Genomic DNA, 17,859 nt, shown 5'->3' with positions numbered 1-17,859 from the left:
TCAGGTCCAGCTGTGCTGGCTGCCTGCCGAGGGGCCTGAGCCGGAGGACCTCTCTTGCAGGAGTGCTGGGTTGGTGGGGTGTTGCCTGCTAATGTGTAGCTCAGAGGGGCTAGAATTATGGGGGCAGGGCCCTGTTTGTAGCTCACAGCCTGAAAGAGCCCAGGTTGCCGAGGCCCCTTCTACAGGGCTGCCCTTCTCCCCATCTGACCAGCCTGGTGCTGGGATGGTGACTGTCACAGTCAACTGAAGGTCACCCTGGCTGAGGCCTCTCCTCAAGGCTGTTCCTTTAGGATTCTTTGCTTAGGACTTTACAGTGGCAGGCTTAGACATAAGAAACAGAATCTGAAGGAAATCCAGTTTATTAAAGTGCTACCAAGTCTCAAAACAAAGCCGTGGCAACCAGCTGGGAGGTCGGCTTCCTGGTGGATCTGGGTGCAGTTGCTCATTTCTACACACTCAGAGATCTGGAAGCCCAGTGTTAAGAGCAGCTACTCCCTAGAGCACGAGTTGACAAACTTTTTCTGCCAAAGGCCAGATGGTAAATATTTTCAGCTTTGCAGGCCATCGGGTCTTTGTCAAAAGAGCTCAGTTAGGCCATGGTAGCATGAAATCAATTAGAGACACTCTAAACAAATAGGAATGACTAACACAGTAAATAAAACTCACTTTCAGGGTTTAAAAGAAGAAAGTTGATTTTCATATAATTCCATGTATTACAAATATTCTTATTTTGACATTTTCCCTCCAATTATTGAAGTGTGTACAACCATTCTTAGCTCACAGGGCTGTTCAGAACAGACAGCACAGGGATTTGGCTCATTGGCAGTTTGCCGACCTCTGCCCTAGAGCCACTTTGTCCACTTGAGTGGCCACCAACCCTATGTGGCTAATGAGCACTTGAAACATGGCTGGTCTGAATCCAGATGTTCTGTGAATGTAAAACGCACACTGGATTTCCTTAGTGCAAAGAAAACCTTGTAAAATATCTCAACAATATTCTGTATTGATTACATGTTGACATGACAACACCTTGGCAATTCTGGATTTAATAAAATATATTGTTAAAATTTACTTTCACATGTTTCTACTTTTGGAATGTGGGTCTAGAAGATTTGAATGACATATGTGGTGTGGGCTGTATTTCTACTGGACAGTGCTGGGCTTTGCTCCTGGTCAAGGACCCTCACCCTCATTGCCTGGTATGTCCATTAGGCCAGACTCGACTTGGGATCAGGGCTGAGCTGCTCATGGTGAAAGAGTTTCAATTTCTCCATTGTGATTGCTCTGAGTTCAGTTGTTAAGCAGAAACTTTCGCAAATGTGCTCCTAGATCTCAGGTATTGTTGTTCCTATTTGCTTCCACCATTGTCTCTAAAATATTGGGCCTTAAAATGAGACTTTATGCACATGAAGGAAAATATGGTGAGCATTGCCATTTTCCAAGCACCTCCAGAAGCTGCATGCTGGGTTAGTGGTCTCATACACAGTGCAGATTGGATCTTCACAACCATTCTGGGAGGGAGGCATTCTTACCTCCATTTCCAGATGCAGAATGAGGTCAAAGAGGTGAAGTCCCTCACCCCAAATTATGTACTTGGCAGCAGAGCTGGTGTCAAAGTCAGGGTTCCCTTTCTTCTCAGACCATCTTTTCCTTGGTGCCATGTCACTAACATGATGGTGGAAGCAGGGCCTTCCTGAAAGAGGTGCTTCCCCCTCCAGTGCAGAGGCAGAGGAGGGATTCCCTAGATCAGCCTGGCTGAGGGGAAAGAGACTCTCAAGGCAGGGCTGGAATACAAAGCCCAAGCGTGCTGTTGCTACTCTGCACCCCAGGTGCCACCTGTTCTCTTTTCTGTAAAGAGAATAGGGAGCAGGGAGAGGCAGACCACTGTCTACCTGTCCCACACCCACTGTAGCTGCAGGGTTTGGTGCAGGATTGTTTTAGCCTTAGAGGTGGACCAAGGTAAGAGTCACCAGCTCCAGCCTCATGGGCTCCTTGCCCCTCTCTGCATGCAGCTCCACCCTGCCCCAGGGCCTTTGCACCTGCCTATCAGATCCTCTGCTTCAAGCGCTCTGCCTCGACCCTGACATGGCTGTTTGCTTCTCACCGTTCAAGCCTCAGCTCAAGTGTCACCTCCTCAGAGAGACTTTTCCTGGCTATCCCATCTAGAGATCCTCACCCCTACCCCAGCTGACCTCTGTCACACTCCTCACTCTATTCTTCATGGTCATGATCACTAACAGAAACCATCCCACTTCTTTGTTCTTGGGCTGTGCTCTGTCTATGCACTCCCTTCTTCCAGAAAGCAATTCCAAGACAACATCTACTTTGCCTGCCTCATGTTCTTCCATGCACCTCATGTGCAATAAATGAGTGTGAGCATTGGTTTTCAAGTCCCCCAAAGGAGGAAGCACTGATTGCTGGGGCCCTCCCTCAGAGTTCCTGCTTCAGTGGGTCCTCTGTGGGGCCTGGGCGTGTGCATTTCTAATAAGTCCTCAGGTGATGCTGATGCTGCTGGTCCAGGGGCCACTCTTGGAGAAGAAAATGCATCTGTTCCTGGACAGGCTGCACCGACTCTTCCACACTTGCTGTGGATGATTTCCTGGGAGCTGCTGTTTAAGAGTGGCTTTCTACTTGACTCAACAAATATTTACTGAGCACTTCCTGTGGATCACGCACTTCTGGTTGCTTTCTCATTTGTAACCTCCTTTTCTCCTCACTACATCTCAGAAGTGGTTTATAGGCAAGAGAGCTGAGGCTTAAGTGGCTGAATAAATGGTTCAAGGTCAGATAACTAGTCATAAATGGGGTTTGGGCTGGTTGCAGGGGGTTCTGGCACCCAGCTCAGGTGGGTTCCCATCCTGCCCTGTTGCTCTCTGAGGTCTGGCCTCCCAGGAGCCTTTGGGTATGGTTCACAGGTGCCAGGTATGTCCAGCCATCTATTTTCACTTCTCTGTGTGCTGCTGGGCAGAGCCACACAGGACTCCAGGTGGTACAGCCAGGAGAGTCTGTAGCTGAGCTGCTAAGTTTGTGAATTTTGGCCGCAGGGTCTTAAGCATTGCACTCTCAGATCTACCTCACACCAGCTGTGTGACCTTGGACATATGACTTGATTTCTCTAAACCTGCATTTGGTACCTACGTCATATGACTGTTGCATATATTAAATGGGATGATGCAAGGGCTTAGCATGGGTAGGTACAATAAGCTGATGAAGTCATTTTGTCATAATTGTGATTGCCTTGGCTCTCTCGTGGTTGGGTTGGAGGGCAGTAGCAGGTCTGAAATAATTGAGAACTTGGGAGCTTGGGACTAAGGAGGTGGTGAGTGGAGGACCAAGAAGCTGGATACCTCACTGTCATGCAGCACTACGCAGCTGTAGAAAGGAATGAAGACTATCTCTCCATCCTTGCAGGAAGTAATTCCCAGGACAAGGGGGAGAAACATGGGTACATTGTGTTTGCCATTCACTGAAGGAGAGATTATATATGTATGCCTATTTATATGGATTTTCTGATATTAAAAGAAAACCATAGAATAATTAAAAAATGATTATGAGGAAGAAAGAAAACAGACTGGTGGGATATGGAAAAGGAGCTAGGTCTCCCTGAATCTACCATTTTTTTTGGGTAGATTTGACTTGGACCCATGACATACCTTCCAGAATTTTAAAACTAAATTAAATAAACAATTTTAGAAAAGAAGCACCTAAAACTGAGAGTAAAATGAAACAAATGAACTTAATGCATAGGTGGCATGATTTCACAAAAGGAAATTATATCAAATGTTTTTCAAATAAGTAATTTGATTTAACCCATAATGGGAATATACCCGAACATAAAATTATTAACTTTTAAATAAAATCTGAAACTGTTCTTAGAAATACTGATATATAACAGATAGAGCAAATAGGTAAGTATGGTTTTTTTTTTTTTCTTAGAAATATTTAATATGGACTTACAAACAGAAGGCATGTCTGGGTCTTGGGTGGTGACAAGACAAGATGATAGATTCCTGTGCCCCTACCCCCAGACTCAGGGCTCATATACCACAGGGGAGGGGTGGCTCAGGAGGGATGTGTAAGACAATTGAAGTGTGATAACATCAACATTATTTGACCTAAGGGCAGGATTTACAATCATCTCAAGGAATAACAGTTAAATGAGAAATCTTAGAGAACTTCCTGGAACAGGGGTTCATCAGAAGTCGTTGTGGTGGATTAGCTTAAATTGGTAAGTATGTTCATGTCATTCAAAGCAAGATTTTTTAGTGTTAGAGAAAGAAGATGCAAATATAAAACCAAAATATTAAGTAAAACTCTATGCATATATTTGAGTATCAATATGAAGTCTTGATTACTTTCTCTTAAACAAAAATTTCTTAACTGATAATATCTAGAAGCCATAACCAACACAACAGCAGTGAGCATCGTTTATACCTAGATTTTTGTCTCTAAATATCATTTCTCATTAAAAAGAAGAGAAAATGTGTAAGAAGAGTCTGGAACTTTGGCCTCCCCAGAAAGGCAAGCAGGCTGTGAAAATCTTCTGGGATCATGTGATGAGAGCCAAAGAGTTGACTTTGGGAGGCTCCCACTAGGAAAGACGATGGAACACTGTGTACAGCAGTAGGGATGAAAACTGGAATGAATAGAAAACACATTCAATGTGTTCAACCCATGAGTTTATAACACTACTAAGAAAAATAACAGCTCAGATAGCATTCCATGGTCCCTTAGCAAGACTCAGGGAGCAGCTTCATTCTCCTGAGAAGTGGGCCAGGGTTGGGAACTTAGCCTGACTGCTGTGTTAACTTTATCAAACAGTCCAACCCCTCAAGTGATGGATGAACGAAGGTTTCTCTAATAAGTAAAGATAAAGATGGAAGGCAAACTAGAATATTATAATTTTTCAAGTCTCTAATGAAATCACAGCTTAATACAATAATTGCTATTGGGTTACCTATGAAAATACACAGGAAGTGTTCTTGCCAAAACACCAAATCTCAATCAGAACAATCCTCTAAACCTTGATTTAATTCCTAGATGACAGGAAGAACAGGAACAGAGGAAACAGATAAATGATACCATAAGGGAGTAATTGGCAGGATCCAGGAAAACTGGAAAAATCTGTGGAAAATTCTGCAGGACAAGAGCCGATTTGTATAACAAATACGTTGAATATAAGGCAGGTGAGATCTATTGATTAAAAGACGCTAGAGACACATTGACCCAATGCCATACATAGACCCTTTCTGCGTCCTGATTCCAGCAAAAATTTGTAAGACAACCAGGGATATGTGAAGGCTGCCTAGGTATTTGATTATGTTAAGGAATTGCTGCTAATTGTTTAGAAGTGATAGTAGCATTTTGTTGATAAAAGAGGCTTTACTGTACAGAGAGACCTACACTAATACTTATGAATGAAAGTCAACACCTGGGACCTCTTCAAAGTAATGCAGTGTACGGAGAAGTGGTTTGACATATAGTTGAAGCAATATTTTTGAAACTGGTCATTTGTAGTACTATCCTCTTTACTTTTGTGTACATTTGAAATACTCCATAATTAAAAAAATGGAAAATTCCCTGGGGCAGCGAGGACAGAGAGGGTCAGAAGGAGCTGACAAGGAGGTGGGAGCTCCCAGGAAGGAGAGAGATGCAGCCAGGGAATCAGAGAATGTGGGTGGGGCCCTGCGGCAGCCAGGGTGAGATCTGAGACTGTCCCTCAGGCCACATGGCAGAGGAGGTGGCCTGTCCCGCAGACTCCAGTCTGTCTGGTCACCTCACTTAGGGTTATTTGATATAAAGTGGCTTCAGGGAGGCCAACAGCCCTACAAACATTGGCAAGTACACAAAACATCAGAAAAAATTAAACATTCAACTTTAGAGATTGGTTGCCTGGGGCTGACCTTACAAATTAAAAATTTAAAAGAGGAGAAAGTATTTATGGTAGATTGTTAAGTAACCAAGTAAAAAATGGAGGTCATATATTAATGTAAAAACATGGGTATTCATGCAAAAATGTATTTATGCATTAAGATACTCTCAAATACTGTATTATCAGGCATTAGAGAAAAAAATGCCTAAAACAACAAATAGTGAAGAAAAATATGTGTATGTGTTGATTTCTCCTTTGAAAAAACAATGCATTTTTCATTGAGGTGACTTGCAGCAGAGTGAACACCTGGTCTTTGGAGGAGGGACACTTTCCATTTCCCCACCCCACAAGGGTCCCTAGGTTTTTCCTGCTGGACCCACGTGAAGGTGAATGGCTAATTTCACCTGTGATGTTAATGCCCCTAGAATGGATGTATGGGATGGTGGGCATAAAAATACTCCCGTGCAGGTGGAGTTTCTCTAGAAAGTCCAGAGCTATCTACTTTCTCCCAAGGGCTGGTCACTGGACTTTCCCCAGGGGCCAGTGCTGTGGCCTGGTGACTTGTGTCTGGGGCAGGGAGCTGCTTCTTGGAACCTTGCAGGTCCCATGTTTCCTTTATGGCACTGTCTTTGCTTCAAAGGGTCACCTCGGCCCCAGCAGGGAGGCAGAGGTGCTTGTGTCCACAGATGGGCTGCCCAGCTCCTGCACCTTCCACTTTGTCAGAGCTGAGGGGCTTCCTGCTGGGGAAAGGAATATGGCAATACCCCTGCCCTCACACACTAGAGGAGGTTCCTTTGCATTCTTCAGGCCAGTTTTAGAGTAGGAAACAGATACTCACATCAGGATGGGCCTTGCATGCTGTGCAAGGTCAGGGCAGAGCCAGACTCTGCCCCCTCTGATGAACAGGTTTGCATGCCACAGTCTCCTCCCTGGGGTCGCTATCTGACATTCAGGTCTCAACTCCTCCAGACTTGCTCTGTTTCTTGAAGCTTCGAGAGGCTTCCATGTAAGTTTCTGGACATTCACTTGTCGTTGTTCCTCGGTGTGGTGCTGTCAGTTCTGCAGAAGGCTTCCTGTCACTGTCTCTCTTGCACTGGTTCTTGGCACAGCCCCAGCAGCCTCATCACCCTCCACTTTCCAGCCTTGGGAGCACAGGCTTGGAGACTTATTGGGAGTCACATGGTGAGTCCAGTGAATAGCAGCTGGTGCCAGAGCTGGGCACCCAGCCCCTTGGCCAGGGGCTGTTCCCACGGTTTCCCACTCCTGGCCTTCATGGAGGGCCCCGCACATGCCTTTCTTGCACACCCCTGGTTCTGAGCTCCAGACATGCCCAGGGCCAGAGGAGGCCCAAAATGCCACAGGTGTGTTTTGTTCTAAGATAATTTGGATTGATAAGCGGCATTTAAAAATCAAGATATTTTTGTGTTGATTGCTTCATTTCTGGCTCATTTTAATGGGAGATCAGGCACCGCAGGGTGGCATTCTCATATGGGGCAGGGGCTGAGCTGAGCAGGGCTGTCCTTCAGACAGGGCCTGTGCCTTCCTGCTAACCACCTGCTACCTTCACTCATTTACAGAACCTGCCAGGCCAGAAGACTTCTGCATTTGCGGCTCTATTCTTGGGCTTCTGCTGTATTGGAGACAATCGCTGGATCACAACAAAGCTAACCTGTCTCCCGGTCTCATCTCGAGCCAACTGCAGTGCCAGATGCCCTGGCACTTAGTCCCGTCTTCTTCTCGATGCTGCCTGTGGCTGTCCCCGAACACGGGGAGCACTGGATGCCACATCGACTTTAAGTAAGTTCCAAGAGGACATAGAACAGGAAACGAGGAACTCTTCTGCTCACATTAATACTACATAAGGCTTATCTTCAGAAACTTTTACCTGCTGTGAGCAGATACGTCTTCATGAAATATGAAATCCACCCAAATTTATTAAGACTGCCTGTGTGGTAGGTAGTGGGAACTCAAACTGAGCAGCCCTCCGTTAGGGTCTCATTATTATTATGGCATTATTTATTTATATCCTATCCTAAGACAGACATGATGTAATCCAGTAATTAAGATTGTTATGATTGAATATTTATTAAGCACCTACAATAAGCCAGCCACTGATTCACATAAAATGAGTCTTTACCCTCAAGAGCTCTCATCTTGCTGCCAAGGGGAGCTCAGCGCCTCGTGGAGGGGACTGGGGGGATATTTAATGGATTTGTCTTCCCCGAGCAAGCCTGAGAAATGAAGCTGATCAGAAATTGGTCTGAGTTTAGTCTTGCTGTTCAATTTGAATGAAATGAAAACGATCTATCGCCGGCTTAGGAGAGGACTGGGTGTGCGGAGGGGCTCTCCCCAAAGTGCCCTAGCCAAAGATGGAGGCCTCCAAGATATAGGTGGGTGGCAACTGGGTGAAGGTCTGAGCTTTAAATCTATCCTCAGGCTGAGATTGGGCTGCTCTTTTGTACTTCTTATAAACTTAGCCATGTTCTGACATGTTGCGAGCTAACACTTGCTGGGATCATACTGTGTGCCAGGGGCTGGGGCTACAGAGGAGAGCCAGGCACAGCCCAGGGCCTCCTGAAACCAGCTCCCCACAGGAGGCTCTGCAGCCTCCTTTCTCCCTCTGCAGGCCTCTGGTGCCCCCACAGCCTGTGGTGGCTTCCTTGGCCTCTCCTCTTTCTGGTCTTTCTCTCTATCTTCTTGCTTCTTCCTCTGCACTGGGCCACTTCTCCTAAAAGGGACCTGTCAGCTACAACCTGCACCCTGCTCCCTCTGTCTTTCCTTGACCTGGCGATACTTTTTTTTATTCTATACTAGAGTGAAGCATAAACAAATGAATGAAGCATGAAGGAGCCAATGAATAGGCACAATCGTAAATGTGTACCCAGCATTGATACATGAACTTCTGTGACCAATGTTCTTTGCTCACAATTGTTCCCTAGATTATTTCTGTGTTTGGGAAGAGAGTGGAATGTCCCCTAGGTTCTTGGGTGCCTTTGGAAAGAGATGTTTTGAAAACTGACACAGACATGCCATGCTTCCCTTAGCACCAGCCCTGACTCCAGCATTTGGTTCAGATAAAATCTACATTTTTTATTTTAGAGACAGTATCTCAGTCTGTTGCTCAGGCCAGAGTGCACTAGCATGATCATAGCTCACTGCAGCCTCAAATGCCTGGACTCAGGGGATCCTCCCACGTCAGCCTCCTGGATAGCTGGGATTCCAGGTGCACATCATTTATCGGTGCACCTGTATCATTAAATGCCTGGCTCATTTATTTTTATTATTTTTATTTTTTGTAGAGGGAGGGTCTCACTTTGTTGCCCAGGAGGGGCTCAAACTGCTGGCATCAAGCGATCCTCTCGCTTGGACCTCCCTAAATGTTGGAATTACAGGCGTGAGCCATCGCACCAGGCCTGATAAAAGTCTACTTTATCCTGAAAGGTGCCTTAGTCATTTGTACAAAATATCAGTTTTGTAAAAATGTTATGATTTTGTTTTTTAATTATAGTAAAATACACGTAACATAAAATCTACCATCTTAACCATTTTTATTTATTTTATTTTTATTTGTTGAGATGGAGTCTTGCTCTGTTGCTCAGGCGTGTCACTCAGTGGCATGATCTTGGCTCACTGAAATCTCTGCCTCCCAGGTTCAAGTGATTCTCCTGCCTCAGCCTCCTGAGTAGCTGGGATTACAGGCACCCGCCACCACGCCCAGCTAATTTTTGTATTTTTAGCAGAGACAGGATTTCACCATGTTGGCCAGACTGGTCTCAAATTCTTGACCTCATGTGATCCACCCTCCTCGGCCTCCCAAAGTGCTCTCCCGTGGAAAGGCAGGTGAATACCTTGCCTGTGGGCGGGTTTCTCCTGGTGCTGGTAATGAGGCCACTCTGGGCAGGCCACTTAGGATCCTGCTTCCTGATGCCATCAGAAACCCTCCACAGAGACCCCAGTTCCAGGCCTCATGAGGTTTCTATTGCGAGGCTGCAGGCTGCCTCTTCCCCACGGAAACTGAGCTATCACTGTTATCCATGTCCCCACTTGAGAGGGGCTGGACATTTGCTTTCCTATACTATTTTTTTGATTGGAGCTAGTTATGAAGCTGCAGCATCTCCCAAATGCCTCTGAAGAAATGACTCACCTGGAGGCTTGGTACAAAACAGATGACCAGGTCTCTCCCAGGAATGTTGAATTTGGTAAGTCTGTGTTGGGGCCCAACAGTCTGTTGTTTTGTTTTTAAGCAAGCACCTACCTAGCTTATCTGGAGTCAGGAAAGACTGCATTGAAGTGTGTAGAATGGCAGTGTGGTCTCGGCTTTCCTTGGGTGGTGACCCACTGCCCTGCGACCCCATAACAAGTGCCTCTCACCACATGGTACTTCACTCTTCACCAGAAGTTCTCTAAGTTCTACATTCTAAGAAGTTCCAAGAGGTTCTCTCAGTGTGGGCCCCAGGCTGACAGCATCAGCACCTTGCATCTTGTTAGAAATGCAGATTCTCAGGCTCCACTGCATCAGAGATTCTAGGGGTGGGTCCAGAAAACTCTGTTTTTACCAGTCAGAGGGTTCTCTACAACCTTTGGTCTTCACAGAACATTTTGACACATTGCCTCCTGCCACCCTCACACTCCATAGGTGGGGAGACTGGGTCCGGGGGCCACATGGCTTGTCCAGAGTCAAACAGCCAATGGGAGACAGAGCTGGAACCCAGGCTCAAGTCCAGACTCCAGATCAGATGTCCCGTGAGCCCCTTCCCCGGAGATCACAGGGGTCTATAAAGACAAGGACCTGGAGCCTATGGGATCCAAAATGGTCTAATCCCTGGTTCTGACTTCACTGCAAGGGACATGAGGAGCCAAGAATGAAAGCAATGACATATATACCATACAGGTGTGCCTTCCACATAAACTAGATTTGTCCAAAAAACATATAAACAACCTGCCACCTAGGACACCCCTCCCCCTCAAACAAAACCTCCATTAACTAGGGTGTAAGAGTCTCAATTACACCAAAGAGGAAGAGCTCTTAAAGGATAGCCTCACTAGGCAGGCCAGACATGGATGTGATGTCACCACCAGCAAGGGCATCAGGGAGAATGACATCTGCCAGAAAATGAGACTGCCATTGACCATCGTTTTAATTTAGAGCAAGATAAAGTCACTAAACCCAGGCCACACCCTTGGGGAACTATTTTACTAGCCATTGCTGTCGAAATGCCGGGCCTGCCCCGAGTGGAGAGGAGACCTCCAGAGCGGCCGGGTTTGAAAGAGAGCAAGACTTAAAGCAGAGCTGTGGCCTCGGGGAGTGTTTCCACCTCCTCTAAGGAATGCTGGCCACCCCTGCGCTCCCTCCCACCCTCCTGGATGGCGGGGCGGAGAGGCAGTCAGACAAGAGCTGGCATCTGGCTTCAAATTCCAGTTTGGTCTCTTACCAGCTGTGCGGGTGTGGGCAAGTTATTTATCCACCCTGTACCTCAGTTGTCTTGTCTAGGAAGCAGGCATAATATGGCCCTGGCATTTTCGTGTTATATTAAGCACAGACAATGTGTGGGGAACCTTTAGCTCCATACTTGATCTGAGGTTGGCAGCTCAGTTAGGAGAGTGATTTGTTGTTTGTGCTCCTTGAAAGAGGCTTTTTTGCACAGACCCTGCCTCTCTGGGTCCAGGCAGATGGTTTAGCAGCAGACAGCAGTGCCAGGAGGCTTCTTTGCCTCCAGTGAGTCCACTGGACCCAAAGTCATCTCTACTGCCTCTTGATGCGTCCCTCCACAGAAAGGTGAAGATGGCCCCATCTTTGATCTAGTTTAAGTCACAATACAAAGCTTGTTGTCTCCATTTTCCCAGTGTCATTTCCTCCTAATTCAGACCTGACCATCATCTTTTCCTTTTAAACTTCTGTCGGGTCATCCCATTCTTAGAAGTTTTCCATGTGCCCTTACAATTCAGTCATTTGAGCAGTGGTGGTGATAAGGGAAATGCTTACAGGTGTGTGTGAGTGTGTGCATGTATGAAAGTGTGAGTGTGCGAGAGTGAGTGAGTGTGCATGTGCATCTGACAGTGTGTGTGTGTGCACTTGTGTGACATGGGCAGTTTTGCGGGTTAGACTTTTCATTGTCATCTTACCAAAAAGATATGAAGCTGATTTCTACTTTTGGGGCTTACTTTTCTAAGGCCTTTACCCTGAATTCTCTGTAGATGTCTTTATGTATGCCATAAAAAATAAGTGTGTCCTCTAAAATGTCCCGTATTTTGGAAATGCTTCAACACTGAGAGTTCATCGTACACACAAGGGTCTTGGATGGAGCCATAGGCAGCTTCATGGATGCCTCTAGGAGGTCATCGTGTCTCGTCACTCCATACCCAGGGAGACCGAGGCCCTGAGGTGAAGGAGTCCCATTCAATGTAACCTGGAGGTAGAGGGCAAGCCAGGTGTCTTTTCTCTGTAGCACAATTGAGTGGGACTGGCCCTTAGAATGACCTACAAAGAGACCAAAGCAGGTGAATATTGGCCACTCTTCCTCTGGGGTGATCTAATGCACGTGAACTCCACCATCACTGCCCAGAAAAACCCACTCCCCAGTTTAAAGCTCCTGAGTGCTGAACATAGCCTGCGGACCCAGCCACTCATCCAGCCTGTGTTCCTGCACCCCCTGGATTCTGGGTACCGGGACCCTGAGATGCACAGGCACAGGCGGCCCCAACCAGGCTCAGCACTCTGCCCCCTGCTGGCCGCTGGCCGACCCTGCAGGTTGTGTTGTCCCCTGCAGACCTGGGCGCTGGGGCGAGGCAGTCTTCTCTGGTTGTGGCTGCGGGTGGGAGGGGTTCGGCATCCAAGGGAGAGACTGCCTAAGGTCCAGGGAGCCAGAGAGGGAGCCAGGAGGTTTCACTAGGATGCAGGCTGGAATTTGGCGGGTTCAGGAGGTCTGGGGAGTTGGGAAAGCATTGTCATGACCTGCCCTCACTGGGGGAATATACTTGGGTCACACACTTAAAATGGTGAGGAATTCCAACAGCTGGCGAAATAAAAATGTGTACTGGCAAGTTAAAAGTCTGTGTCTTTCTCTGAGTTGAAGGAGTCCTCTTCTTCCATTTCCTTTCTCCCTTCTGATAAAATGTATTTTTCTCATCATAGGCAATTTTTGGGGAAAAAAATGGAAAGTGGGGAAAAATCTGCACCCAGGGATGTTGCTAATGGGGAAGGCTATGTGTGTGGGGCAGGGGTATAGATGGGGACATCTCTGAACCTTCTACTCAACTTTGCTGTGAATCTAAAACTACTCTAAAAATAAAGTTTATTGATAAAAAACAAGCAAAAACTCCATCCATAGTCCTGTATGCCATTTCAATGCAATTCATTTATAGTTTTTACTTCCTTTTTTTCTTATAGTTATGATCTGGATAATTTCATAATGTTTTTTGTCATGAAACTTTATAATAAAAGCTTGATCATGTTACTGTGAATTCTTCTGAAACACATTTTTTTTTTTTTTTTTTTTGAGATGGAGTCTCACTCTGTTGCCCAGGCTAGAGTGCAGTGGTACGATCTTGGCTCACTGCAACCTCTGCCTTCCTGATTCAAGCGATTCTCCTGCCTCAGCCTCCCAAGTAGCTGGGACTAGATGGGCACACCAACACACCCAGCTAATTTTTGTATTTTTAATAGAGATGGGGTTTCACCATATTGGTCAGGCTGGTCTTGAACTCCTTACCTCGTGATCCACCTGTCTCAACCTCCCAAAGTGCTGGGATTACAGGAGTGAGCCACCGCGCCCAGCCAACACTATTTTTTAATGGCTTAGTATTCATGTGATGGGGTTTTGATGTTATGTGGCTCTTCACAAAATGCCACGATGAAGATGTTTATAGGTAAAACTTATTTAGACTTATTACCTTCAGATATGTTTGCAGATATGTAATTACTGGGTCAAAGAGACACACATTATTAAGCTCTCTATGCATACATATTGCAAAATCGCTTTCCACTACCACCANTTTTTTTTTTTTTTTTTTTTGAGATGGAGTCTCACTCTGTTGCCCAGGCTAGAGTGCAGTGGTACGATCTTGGCTCACTGCAACCTCTGCCTTCCTGATTCAAGCGATTCTCCTGCCTCAGCCTCCCAAGTAGCTGGGACTAGATGGGCACACCAACACACCCAGCTAATTTTGTATTTTAATAGAGATGGGGTTTCACCATATTGGTCAGGCTGGTCTTGAACTCCTTACCTCGTGATCCACCTGTCTCAACCTCCCAAAGTGCTGGGATTACAGGAGTGAGCCACCGCGCCCAGCCAACACTATTTTTTAATGGCTTAGTATTCATGTGATGGGGTTTTGATGTTATGTGGCTCTTCACAAAATGCCACGATGAAGATGTTTATAGGTAAAACTTATTTAGACTTATTACCTTCAGATATGTTTGCAGATATGTAATTACTGGGTCAAAGAGACACACATTATTAAGCTCTCTATGCATACATATTGCAAAATCGCTTTCCACTACCACCACCAGCAATGAGTAAACCTTCCTGTTTGAGCACATCTTTGGCAGCATTAGATATTTTCCTTTTACCAGTCCTTGCTAGTACGGAGCCTCAGGTCCACAGAGACACCCCTGGTGATGTCAGAGGCCAGATACAGTGTGCTGAGTAGGGTTTCCGGTGAGCACATGGCACATGGATTGGTCACCACCAGGGCACGGCACCCTTCCTGGGTTCCTGATTACTGATAGGGAGACTAAATGGAACAAGCCTGGGTGGACACAGACCTGAACTTCTCTTAGAAGGCAGCACAGGGTGCCCTGTGGCATCGATGTGTAATGCAGCGTGCAGCGTGCTGCTTAGGGCATAGTCCTAGGTTTGAATCCCTTCTCTGCTATGCTCCTGGCCATATGATTGTGGGAAGAGGTCATCTCCTGAGTCTCTGTTTTTTTTTTAGTATACTGTGAGGTGAAAAAGCTCCCAAGCAGAGCTATTTGGGGAAATGAATTGGTGACATTCCCACAGGAGCACTGCAAGTCAGGCTAGCTCTTTTCTTGGCTTTGTTTCCAAGTCCCCCAGAAGCCAGGTCACAGCCTACACCCAGATGCCGGACCTAAGAAGCACTGGGTGGCCTGGCCTCGCCTGCTTGTGCCAGGTTCTGAGGTCTCTATATGCTGGGAGCTCTGTAGCAAGTAGGAGCTGCCATCGTGGGGGTTGGGGGACAGCTGTGTCTTCCTTTCCAACTCTGACAGCACCTCGAATCTGGGAGAGTGTCAGGTAGTAAACCTTCCGTCATTCTTCCTCTTCATCTTTGGGATGAGATCGTGAGATGCAGGCTGGTAATTGCTTAGGAAAATAAAGCCTCCGTTTTAATCAGGTGCCAAAAGTGCTTTCAGCAGCCTTGTGCAGGGCTGCTGACAGGAGTAGTCTCGGGCCAATTTTGTAACACTTCAAACAGCAGAGGTAAGATCGCTTCTGGAAAATTAGTGCCCCTTGCCTTGATTTGCTTGAACCACTTAGCACAAGTCAATCCCAGAGATGGGAAACACTGATGTGTCTGTAACTCAAATATTGCTAGAGTCCCCACTGAGAACTTAGGCAAACCACCTTCTTGGAGTGTTGCTTTCAGTTTCTTCACCTGTAGAATGGGGATAAATCAACAAAAAAAGGATGGAGGGAAGAGGAGAAAAAGTCATGGCATTTATTGTGATGCATGTTTCTCCTGTTCTATTTCATTCGATTTTTCCAAAAATTCTAAGAGGCAGGAGGCATCATTATCTAGGATTTGAGTCCATCCTGCTGAATAGCCCAAGTTCCCTTCCGAAAAAACAACTCTGTGAATGCCAATGCACACAAACTCCCTGGTAATGCTGTAATTACTCAGGGATGGTGAAGGAAAACTGGCTTTGCCACCCACAGCCGATGTGTTTCTTAATCCCCTTGTGCTCAGATTCCTCCTGCTGCAAGCAAAGCTGATTGATTTTAGCTTCTGCCTCCTAACAAGGTTGCTGTGCTGCCTATTTCTCTCAGGTCAAAAGCACTAAGCAAATTACAAAACCTCCTTAACACTGGAAGCAAAAATGTGTTCAGAAAATGGAAACTTGCCCGGAGCAGCCAACTGAGGCTGCACAGCTGGGGCGGCATGGAGGTGAGGGCGGTGACTCTCTACCACCTCCCTCCTGCTCCCTAGTGCTATGGTTCTGCTGATCATAGATAGCATGTTAGGTCAAGCAAATGGCTAAATATAGCCAGGCTCCCAGCTAGGCTGTCGTCAAGGCTGTCAGCAGCACTGTCCCAGGTTTTCAGACTTAGTTTCAGGCTTCAGCTTGACAGCCAAGCTCAGTTACGGGGTGGGGCTTTTGTTTTCAAGAGGAATCCCACCTCCCCTCCACTCCAATTTTAGGCTAAGCGACAGATCCACAAAGCGCCTGGAAGGCAGATGGGGAGTGGAGAGGGGATGGAGAGAGTGTTGGTCCCTGAGATCCATGTGTGGCTGAGTCTTGAAGATCAAAGTCTCTGACTCCCATGCCCCATGGGCCTCAGGGCAACACTGCTGCCCACTGGGAGCTGTTGGGCCCATCAGCAGAGCCCCCATTGTCATTGTCTTACCACCAGCAGCTTGGGATCTTGGGCAGCCGCTGAAACTCTTCGGGCCACCAGTGACCTCATCTGCAGGAAGGAGTAGTGGTAGCTTCACACTGGCTGTTATAGTGCATAAAGGGAAGTGAGGCCAAGTCCACTGTGGCTGAACCGAAGAGCCTCACACTGGTGGAATTCATGTATACTGAGTCTGCCACAAGGTATGTGCTTTATGATTAGCCCTGCCACACAGAGATCCATTTCAGTGCAGCCAAAATGTTCTGAGATCTCTATGTGCTCAGAGCTCAAAGCTCAGAAAAATGGTGAGCTCAGGGTGCACAGCCGATGTAAATGGGACTGAAAGCACGTTTGATAGTATCACAGTCTCCCTTCTCCCCATCTGCCTCCTCTCCAAAGCGATGATCGGTTGTCCCTTCTAGGCCTGAGCAGGTAAAAGGCTGCAACCGTTCTTCTTCCTGCTAAAGCTCCTCAGTCAGAGATGGACTCCTTCAAGTAGAGGTGCTTGAAGGCCTGTAAGACTCAGGCATACACATGATATGGTCACTGATGTGAAGGAATCCAGGGGTCCTCACTGGTAGCTGGGCCAGAGGCCACTCCTGCCCTGGAGAAAGCCTTCTGCAGCTCCCAAGCCCCTAGTGCACAGGCGCCTCCCGGCACACAGCTGTGGTGTTCCCTGGTTTATTGGTTGAGAATTCTCAAGGAAGAAACCAGCTGAGGCAGAGATGCACAGCTGGGTCTGGGCAGGGCTGAGGGGGTGGGTCTTAGTGGGGGCATTCCCTGATAGGGAGGTTGGGAGATCCAGGGCTACTGTACTTTACTGCTCCATCTAAAACTCCAGGAGTATTCTTCAGGGCCAATGGCACACCCCGGATTTGTGCAGCCCACAGTCTGTGCAGCTGATGCAGTGGACCCTCTTGGGCCACCTTGTTCCTTGGAGATACAACCTGGCTGTATGCAAACTTCTTCTTCATCTGGGCCCACTGGCTCCTGGGTTAGCGGGAGGGACTGAAAGGAGCTGAGTTGAAGTGATTTATTTTTATTAGCATTCATTCCCTCTATCCATTGGTGCAGTGCAGTACAGTTTGTTCACATGGATTTGAATCATCCATTTATTCTAGAAGATTTTGTTTTGTAATCACCATGAACCAGACAACAGGGGATACAGGAGTGCACAAGACAGACAGAGTCCTTGCTTTCTGGCATTTGCATTTGGGGGCTGGAGCAGGGGATTCCAGAGAAGAGCAGAGAGCAGACAGGGCCAGACCACATAAAACCTCAAAAGCGAGGGCATGGGATGTGCATTTCATTCGATTACAGGATGCCAGTGGTGGCTCCAATCAGGGGCCGATATGACCTACTACGCATTTTAAAAAGACTGCCTGAATAGAAAGCAGACTGTTGTAGGATGAG

Source organism: Rhinopithecus bieti, unplaced genomic scaffold (genome assembly GCF_001698545.2).
Source record: "Rhinopithecus bieti isolate Rb0 unplaced genomic scaffold, ASM169854v2 scaffold_15143, whole genome shotgun sequence".
Classification (NCBI taxonomy): Eukaryota; Metazoa; Chordata; class Mammalia; order Primates; family Cercopithecidae; genus Rhinopithecus; species Rhinopithecus bieti.
This window is presented reverse-complemented; position numbering follows the sequence as displayed.